Source organism: Chionomys nivalis, chromosome X, assembly GCF_950005125.1.
Source record: "Chionomys nivalis chromosome X, mChiNiv1.1, whole genome shotgun sequence".
NCBI lineage: Eukaryota > Metazoa > Chordata > Mammalia > Rodentia > Cricetidae > Chionomys > Chionomys nivalis.
In genome coordinates, this window is record NC_080112.1 from 107,025,643 (window position 1) to 107,033,703 (window position 8,061).

An 8,061-nucleotide genomic window follows, 5' to 3' on the forward strand; every position below is an offset into this window, starting at 1 on the left:
CTTTGAACAGTAAAAGAGAAATCAAATGAGTTTTTTAATACTGCATACATCTTCACAATTAAAACAAAACTGAAGTGTTCTACTCTAACAGAAATTTCAGAAAATAAAATATTCATTTGTGCTTACTACTTTCTTTTTAATATCAGAAGTAGCTACAAGAATCTAACCTAAACAAGAATAATGGGGTATTGGCATATATATTTATTTAAAAATAAATTTAAAAAACACTGCAATTTTTTTATATAAAAGTCTGTAATTGTACCTAGTTAATGGGTTATATTACCTCTGCATTCATAAACATAGCGCTCATTCTAAGTCAAGCAATTGCAGATGTGTGTAATATTTTAAGAAATTAGTTTTTGTTATAATTACTCTCCTTTTTTCAGTTAATCTTATTTATCCATCAACAAATTTGGGCTTATAAAAGACATTTACATATCTACCAGCTTTTGAACATTTTTGTATAATATTAAAAACTAAAACACAAGTGTTAAGTGTTTTAGGTTTTTTTTTTTTAAGAGCCAATGGATGCAATATGTATTGTGGCCCAACTCCCATCTTTTTGTAAAATATCCCAGTTTTTCAAGTTTTTGTTTCTGCTAAACTGAGAGAGTACTGAGTATTTTACTTGCATTTATGAATTATTTTCTTCATACACTACAAATTTTCTTCCTATTTTGGGTCTGTAAAGTTTCAATGATACCTCCCAATAAGTGAAGTACAATAACCTACTCAAGTTCTCAGCTCCAACTCCCTACTTAAGATAATGGGTCAATCTTGTGCAGCTGAATGTACACTGACCTCAAGACTGCTCTATTCATAGTTCCTCCTCATTCTCCTCCAGTAATTGAACTTAGCTTGTGGGCACAGACATACACACACACACATGCACATACACACACACCACAATTTTAGAAAAACAAGCAATTTAAGAATTTAAACTTTTTTCACAGCAGGTTCTCTCAAACTGACACTGAGAATTAAAAATTCATTTCTCCAAGAAAGCTGAAGATTGGGCTCATTTTGAGTGAAAAATCTCATTTAGTCCTCAAGGCTCTGCTTTTCTGGGAGAATACTTTTTATTAGGAAGTAACCTTTCTCACATGTTATCCAGATACATCTCTAGTGGTTGTTATCTCCAAAAGGCCTAGATATTGCATTGTTCTAGACTGAAAACTAAGTTGTGATACCAATTACAGTATTTCCTTCTTTTAAAGGGCCTTACCTTCATGCCTCCTTCAGTCCTTGCATTTACTGTGAGTGAAACAGGCAAAAAAGTCTTCAAAACGTGGCATGGAGATTTAAATACTTTTGATGATGCAATTAGGGTGGATTCTTCATAAAATTAGATATAAGTAATTTTTCTTTATATATATTTGAAATTAAGGAAATAAGGACAATGATTACACATATAAAGATTCATTTTGTGATATAAATAGAACTTATTCAAAACGTTTCTGCATATTTTGGACTAGAACAATAAACTTTACAAATATTCATTTGAAGAAAAATATTGTATTAGACTTAGAAATATTAAAATACCCTTTGTTCTTTCAGTAAAGTGGTTAATTTAAAACAAGTTGAAGATCAAAATGAATTCAGGATGTACCTTAAGGTGAAAGGCCTGCCTAACATGCTTAAGGGTCTGGGTTGAATCCTAAATACATATTAGAGTACTACTCAGCGGTAAAAAACAATGACTTCTCGAATTTTGCATGCAAATGGATGGAAATAGAAAACACTATCCTGAGTGAGGTATCCCAGACCCAAAAAGAGGAACATGGGATGTACTCACTCATAATTGGTTTCTAGCCATAAATAAAGGACATTGAGCATATAATTTGTGATCCTAGAGAAGCTAAATAAGAAAGTGAACCCAAAGAAAAATGTATAGTCATCCGCCTGGATGAGGAAGTAGACAAGATTGCCGGGCAAAAACTGGGAACTTGCGGGTGAGGTGGCATGGGGCTAAGGAGAAATGGGGTGAGAAATGTGAGAAGGGGAGGATGGGAGGAGCTTGGGGGAATGGGATGGTTGGGATATAGGAAGGGTGGATACGGGAGCAGCGAAATATATATTCTAACTAAGGGAGCCATCTTAGGGTTGGCAAGAGACTTGACTCTAGAGGGGCTCGCAGGTGTCCAGGAAAATGTCCCCAGCTGGTACCTTGGGCAACTGAGGAGAGGGAACCTGAAATGACCCTGTCCTATACTGATGAATATCTTGCATATCACCTTAGAACCTTCATCTGGACATGGATCAAGATAGAGACAGAGACCCAATTTGGAGCAACGGACTGAGCTCTTAAGGTCCAAATTGTTGTAATAGGAGCTGCGGGGCTGTGATTCGCCACCCGGCTGCCCGCACGACTAGCTTATACCCCAAATAATTACACGGAAACTGTATTCTATTGAACACTGCCTGGCCCATTAGTTCCAGCCTCTTATTGGCTAGCTCTTACATATTGATCTAACCCATTTCTAATATTCTGTGTAGCAACATGAGCTGGCTTACCAGGAAAGATCTTAACCTGCGTCTGTCTGGAGTGGGAGAATCATGGCGACTCCTGACTCGGCTTCTTTCTCCCAGCATTCTGTTCTGTTTACTCCACCCACCTAAGGGTTGGCCTATCAAATGGGCCAGGGCAGTTTTCTTTATTAATTAACCAATGAAAGCAACAGATTAATACAAGACCCACCTCCATCATTTCCCCTTTTTCTGTTTAAACAAAAAAGAAAGGCTTTCACTTTAACATAGTAAGATTACATATAGCAAAACAGTTATCAAGCAAGAATTACAGTTACAATATTTATATCTATTTTATCTTTTATTATAACTAAGGAAAACTATAACTAACCATTCTTCAGCTCCATCAAAGACTCCAGAAGGATATAATATTACCTAAGTAAACAAGAAATAAGAAAACTCTAGAAATGACAGAGACATCTTGCTGCCTGGACAGTCACCAAAGTTCTTTTGTACCGTTGGGGCATCCATCTTCAGCCTACAGGCCCATAGTATCCAGCAGACATTTTCATGAAGCAGGAAATTCCAAAGACAGTTCAGTCACTATCTGCTGTGTCCTTCAGAATGTCTCACAGACTCTTTCATGGGTCAGGAACCCCGAAAGACCAAGTTCAGCAGTCCTCTCTCTGCGGGTTCTTTGTGTCCATTTTATGCATCAGTCCATGCAAGAGCAGTTTCTTGCCCAAATGGCTATCAAACTCCTTAAGGAGCCTCTTCGTTGCCCATCTTCCTCTTGCTGGTTCTGCCAGGAGCAGACGTGTCTCATTATCATGAAAAGCCCTAAGTTATTAAAACATTAAATGCCATATTCTGCAGTCTTTGAAAGATATGAAAAATGCCTATCTAGCTAAAATATATCTATGCACATCTATAAAATCTAACAAACATGACTAAAAGCTTGACAATTATCGATGATTATCCATTAACAACCTATATACATTTTTAAATGAACTATACAATCACAATACCTTAATCAAGATTGGAAATACATATACTTATAACAAAATTGACCTTAAAATCATACCAATGCAAATTATTCATATCTATATCATATCCCCCTTTAAATGTAAAAGAACATTTATAAACAATATTTGGGAACATGGGCGCAGTTTTTTTCTCCAAACTGCTTCCTGCTGAATGGGGGCGCTGTTATTCAGATCTTTCATGGTGTAACCTGTGTGTCAGGGTCATCTCAGTCGGCAGTTGAATGAAGTAATTTTTTGAGGGTGTTCACAGCAACCTTTCAGGAGGGCGTGGTCTACCATACCATACTGGGAGAGACACAATCCACAGAGTCTCATCCTCTGTGAAAACAAAAGAAGACCCTCTCCAAAGCATCATATCCTTAGACCCATATTCTGAAATCATAATACCCTTATATCCATTCTGGTTTAGCTTGGCAGCCCATATAATGAAATGTCTCTCTGTACTTAGCTCCTTCACAGTCAAAAATTTTAAAGAAAACACAATAATACAAAGAATCCAGACTCTCTGTGAATTTTCCATTTTTACGTGGCTTATTTTTCTTTATTTCTTTTAATCTATAACTATCTGTACTCTGTCACTTTAAAGACTTTACCCTTTTTTAAGACATTAACTTTATTCTTTATATATTTTTTTCTCTCTCAAGCCTACGTACATTCATCCAACAGTGTCTGAATCAGTTCTATTGTGAATCTGTAATTTTTTTACTATCCAGGAGCATTTCTTAAAATGTTAAGCACTTCTTAAAAACTTAAGTTGCACCATATAGGGGTAATACGGTACCACCTGTGTCCGGCTCAGTCTAAACCTTAACTGTGCTGTTATTATGGTCATTACGGTAGTTCCTGCCTGAGACCAGCACAGTTCAGCATGGCGGAGTTGAGCTGCTCCTGCCTCAGAGCCATTTGGTGCCCCTGAGCCACACACAGTTCCAGGCACACAGCAGTCCACATTGCCATCAAGCAAGCCGTAGCACTTTACTTCAAATGATCCATTCAAAGACTCTGTCTCCCGCAGGAGCCAGACAGAGATTGCGATGGCAGCACAGCCCAGAAAGCCGGCATTTTAAAACAGCCAGTTTTTTCCTGCTGCTGAATCAGGACAATTTCTTTGTGGCATGCAACCCACAAACAGCAAAAAGCTGTCTTAAATTCTCTCTGTGTCCTTTTTAAGCCCTCTCAGGTTTTACGTGGAGTTCATTAGCACGTTGGGTGCCACTCTGTTGTAAGAGGAGCGGCAGGGCTGTGTTCCGCCACCCGGCTGCCGGCACGACTAGCTTATACCCCAAATAATTACAAGAAAACTTTATTCTTTTGAACACTGCCTGGCCCATTAGTTCCAGGCTCTTATTGGCTAGCTCTTACATATTGATCTAACCCATTTCTAATATTCTGTGTAGCAACATGAGCTGGCTTACCAGGAAAGATCTTAACCTGCATCTGTCTGGAGTGGGAGAATCATGGCGACTCCTGACTCGGCTTCTTTCTCCCAGCATTCTGTTCTGTTTACTCCACCCACCTAAGGGTTGGCCTATCAAATGGGCCAGGGCAGTTTTCTTTATTAATTAACCAATGAAAGCAACAGATTAATACAAGACCCACCTCCATCACCAAATGAGGAGCAGAAGGAGGGAGAACATGAGCAAGGAAGTCAGGACCACGAGGGGTGCACCCACCCACTGTGACAGTGGAACTGATCTATTGGGAGCCTACCAAGGCCAGCTGGACTGGGACAGAATAAGCATGGGTTGAAACCGAACTTTCTGAACATGGCGGACAATGAAGGCTGATGAGAAGCCAAGGACAATGGCACTAGGTTTCGATCCTAATACATGAACTGGCTTTGTGGGAGCTTAGCCTGTTTGGATGCTCACTTTCCTGGACCTAGATAGAAGTGGGAGGACCTTGGTCTTCCCGCAGGGCAGGGAATTTGTACTGCTCTTCAGTATCGAGAGGGAGGGAGAATGGAGTGGGGGGAGGAGAAGAGGAGTGGGGATAGGGGGAGAGGAGTGGGGGGAGGGGGCAATATGTGGGAGGAGAGGGAGGGAAATGGGAAACGGGGAGGAGGCAGAAATTTTAATTAAAAAAGAATAAAATAAAATAAAAACAACAAAAAACCAAACTACAAATGTAATTCATTGGGAAGTCTCCAGATATTGTGGTTATGATAATTTTACTGTTTGTCTCTAAAATGTAGATAATCAATCAAACTTCATGTTATGTGCTACATGTTACACAGTATGGCTTATGATTTTTATTTACTGAAATAAAAAAGTGTTCCAAATAAATAAATAAATAAATAAAAGATGTTAAGTCCTGTTTTGAAATAACATATATTTCACCTATTTATTAATCATAAATATATAGATTTCTATACAAATTAGTTAACAAATTTTATTAATCAACTTTTACTGATAAAGAGCTAACCTTGTTGTATAAAAAGGACACATTCTTGATGTTACAGATTCTTTTCTGTAAAAGTACTTCTATGAAAGAAAACTACTACTTCCCTTTCCTATATTGTTCTATGGTATGCAAATACATTATTGACCCTTTTTAGATGAAGTTGGAGTATGTTACAAGGTTGAAATAGTTTATTTGAATAATCTTCAATATTAAATATTTTAACCAAATCCTTTTTTGATATTTTTAGCTGAATCCATAAAACTTTTAAAAACACTCTTCCAATAAATAAAATTAATTGAGTCCAAAATCTTAAACAAATGTTAAATGACAAAATGTCAATAAATTAGAGGATTTACACAATTAGTAGAAACAAATAGCTATATATAAGTAATAAGAAAACTACATCAAAATACAATAATTTTCTTTTCTGCAAATGCATAGTGTTTCAACTCAATCTTTTCATCTATTTTTTCTATTATAAGAAAGAGGATATATCTGACATTTTATTCATGCAAAAGTAAAAAACTTTTAGGAATCCTACTGATTAAAATTTTATTGTGAAGAACAAATATTACATGAGAAGATACTTTCAAAATTTAGTGAGCTTCTTACTAAATTGAGAAAACATGCAATATATGATAAAAAAAAGTTATTAAAATGTATTTTTCAAATAAAATGCTTTTAAGCAGAAATCATCAGTTTTCTGAGCAGGAAGATAAGTAAAATGCTGTTAGTACAGTTTTATATTTTTCTGACTTTCTGATGCCTTTAAATTGCTCATTTCAATATGTTTCTTGTGTAAACCTCCAAATTTTTTCCTATTATAAAGCATATAAATACAATGTAATTCCATGGTAAAAACTGTATAAGTGGTATTTACTTAGAGGCACATAAACACATTAAGTAGAATGAAATTTAAATACAATCACTCACCGTCAATTTAAGAGAAAGAAACATAATTGATGTGGGAGTCCCCTCTGTGTGCTGTGATTACCATTAATGAATAAAGGAACTGCTTTGAACCTACAGCAAGGCATAACTTAGGAAAGGAAAGCTAGACTGAATGATGGGAGGAAGAAGGGCAGAGTCAGGGAGATGCCATGGATCTGCTTTGGAATCAGACATGCTGACACATTAGTTTATGGGCCACATGGCCATACACAGATTAATAGAAATATGTTATATTAATATGCAAGAGTTAGCCAATAAGAAGCTAGAGCTAATGGGCCAAGCAGTGATTTAATTAATGCAGTTTCTGTGCGATTATTTCAGGCCAGGAATCAACAAGTGGCCCCCTTCCTCCAACTAATTGGCACCAACGTGATGAACTAAATTCACATAAAACCTAACAGGGCTTGAAAAGGAATTCTAGACACTAACAAATAGAGTTTAGGCACATTTTTCCCCAAATGGGCATTGCTTGCTGGTAGAATGCTGGAGCCCCCTTAAGAGAGGTTATCCTGATTCAGCAGTAGGTAACAGGAAAAAAGGGCCATTTTGAAATGCAGACTTTCTGGGCCATGCTGTCAGCACAACCTCTGTCGTTTTCAGGAGATGGTGCATTTGGATGGGGTTTGTAAGCATCACTCTGTAGCTTGCTTGATGGCAATGTGTACCAGTTATGTGCCTGAAAGTGGGGCAGTGTATGAGGCTCTAGGAGGTGCAAGTGGCTCAGTCATGATGGACTGGGTGGGGCAAGCAGGAATTACTATATATACCCTAGAAATGTCACAGCTTAAGTTTTAGACTGAGTGGGCAAGCAGGTAGTATCATACCATAGTAATGGCACAGTTTAAGTTTCAAGAAGCACTTAACATCTTAAAAACTGCTACTGAGCCAGCGGTGGTGGCGCACGCCTTTAATCCCAGCACTTGGGAGGCAGAGGCAGGCAGATCTCTGAGTTCGAGGCCAGCCTGGTCTACAAGAGCTAGTTCCAGGACAGGCACCAAAGCTACAGAGTAACCCTGCCTCGAAAAACAAAAAAACAAAAAAACAAAAAAACAAACAAAAAAAAAAACAAAAAAAAAACCTGCTACTGGACAATAAAGAATTACAGATATTCAATAAAGACAAACCCAGTTGAGTGGGGTGGATAAAAGTAAATCATTAAAAAAAATCTTTAAATAGACAAAGAACAGATAATCAT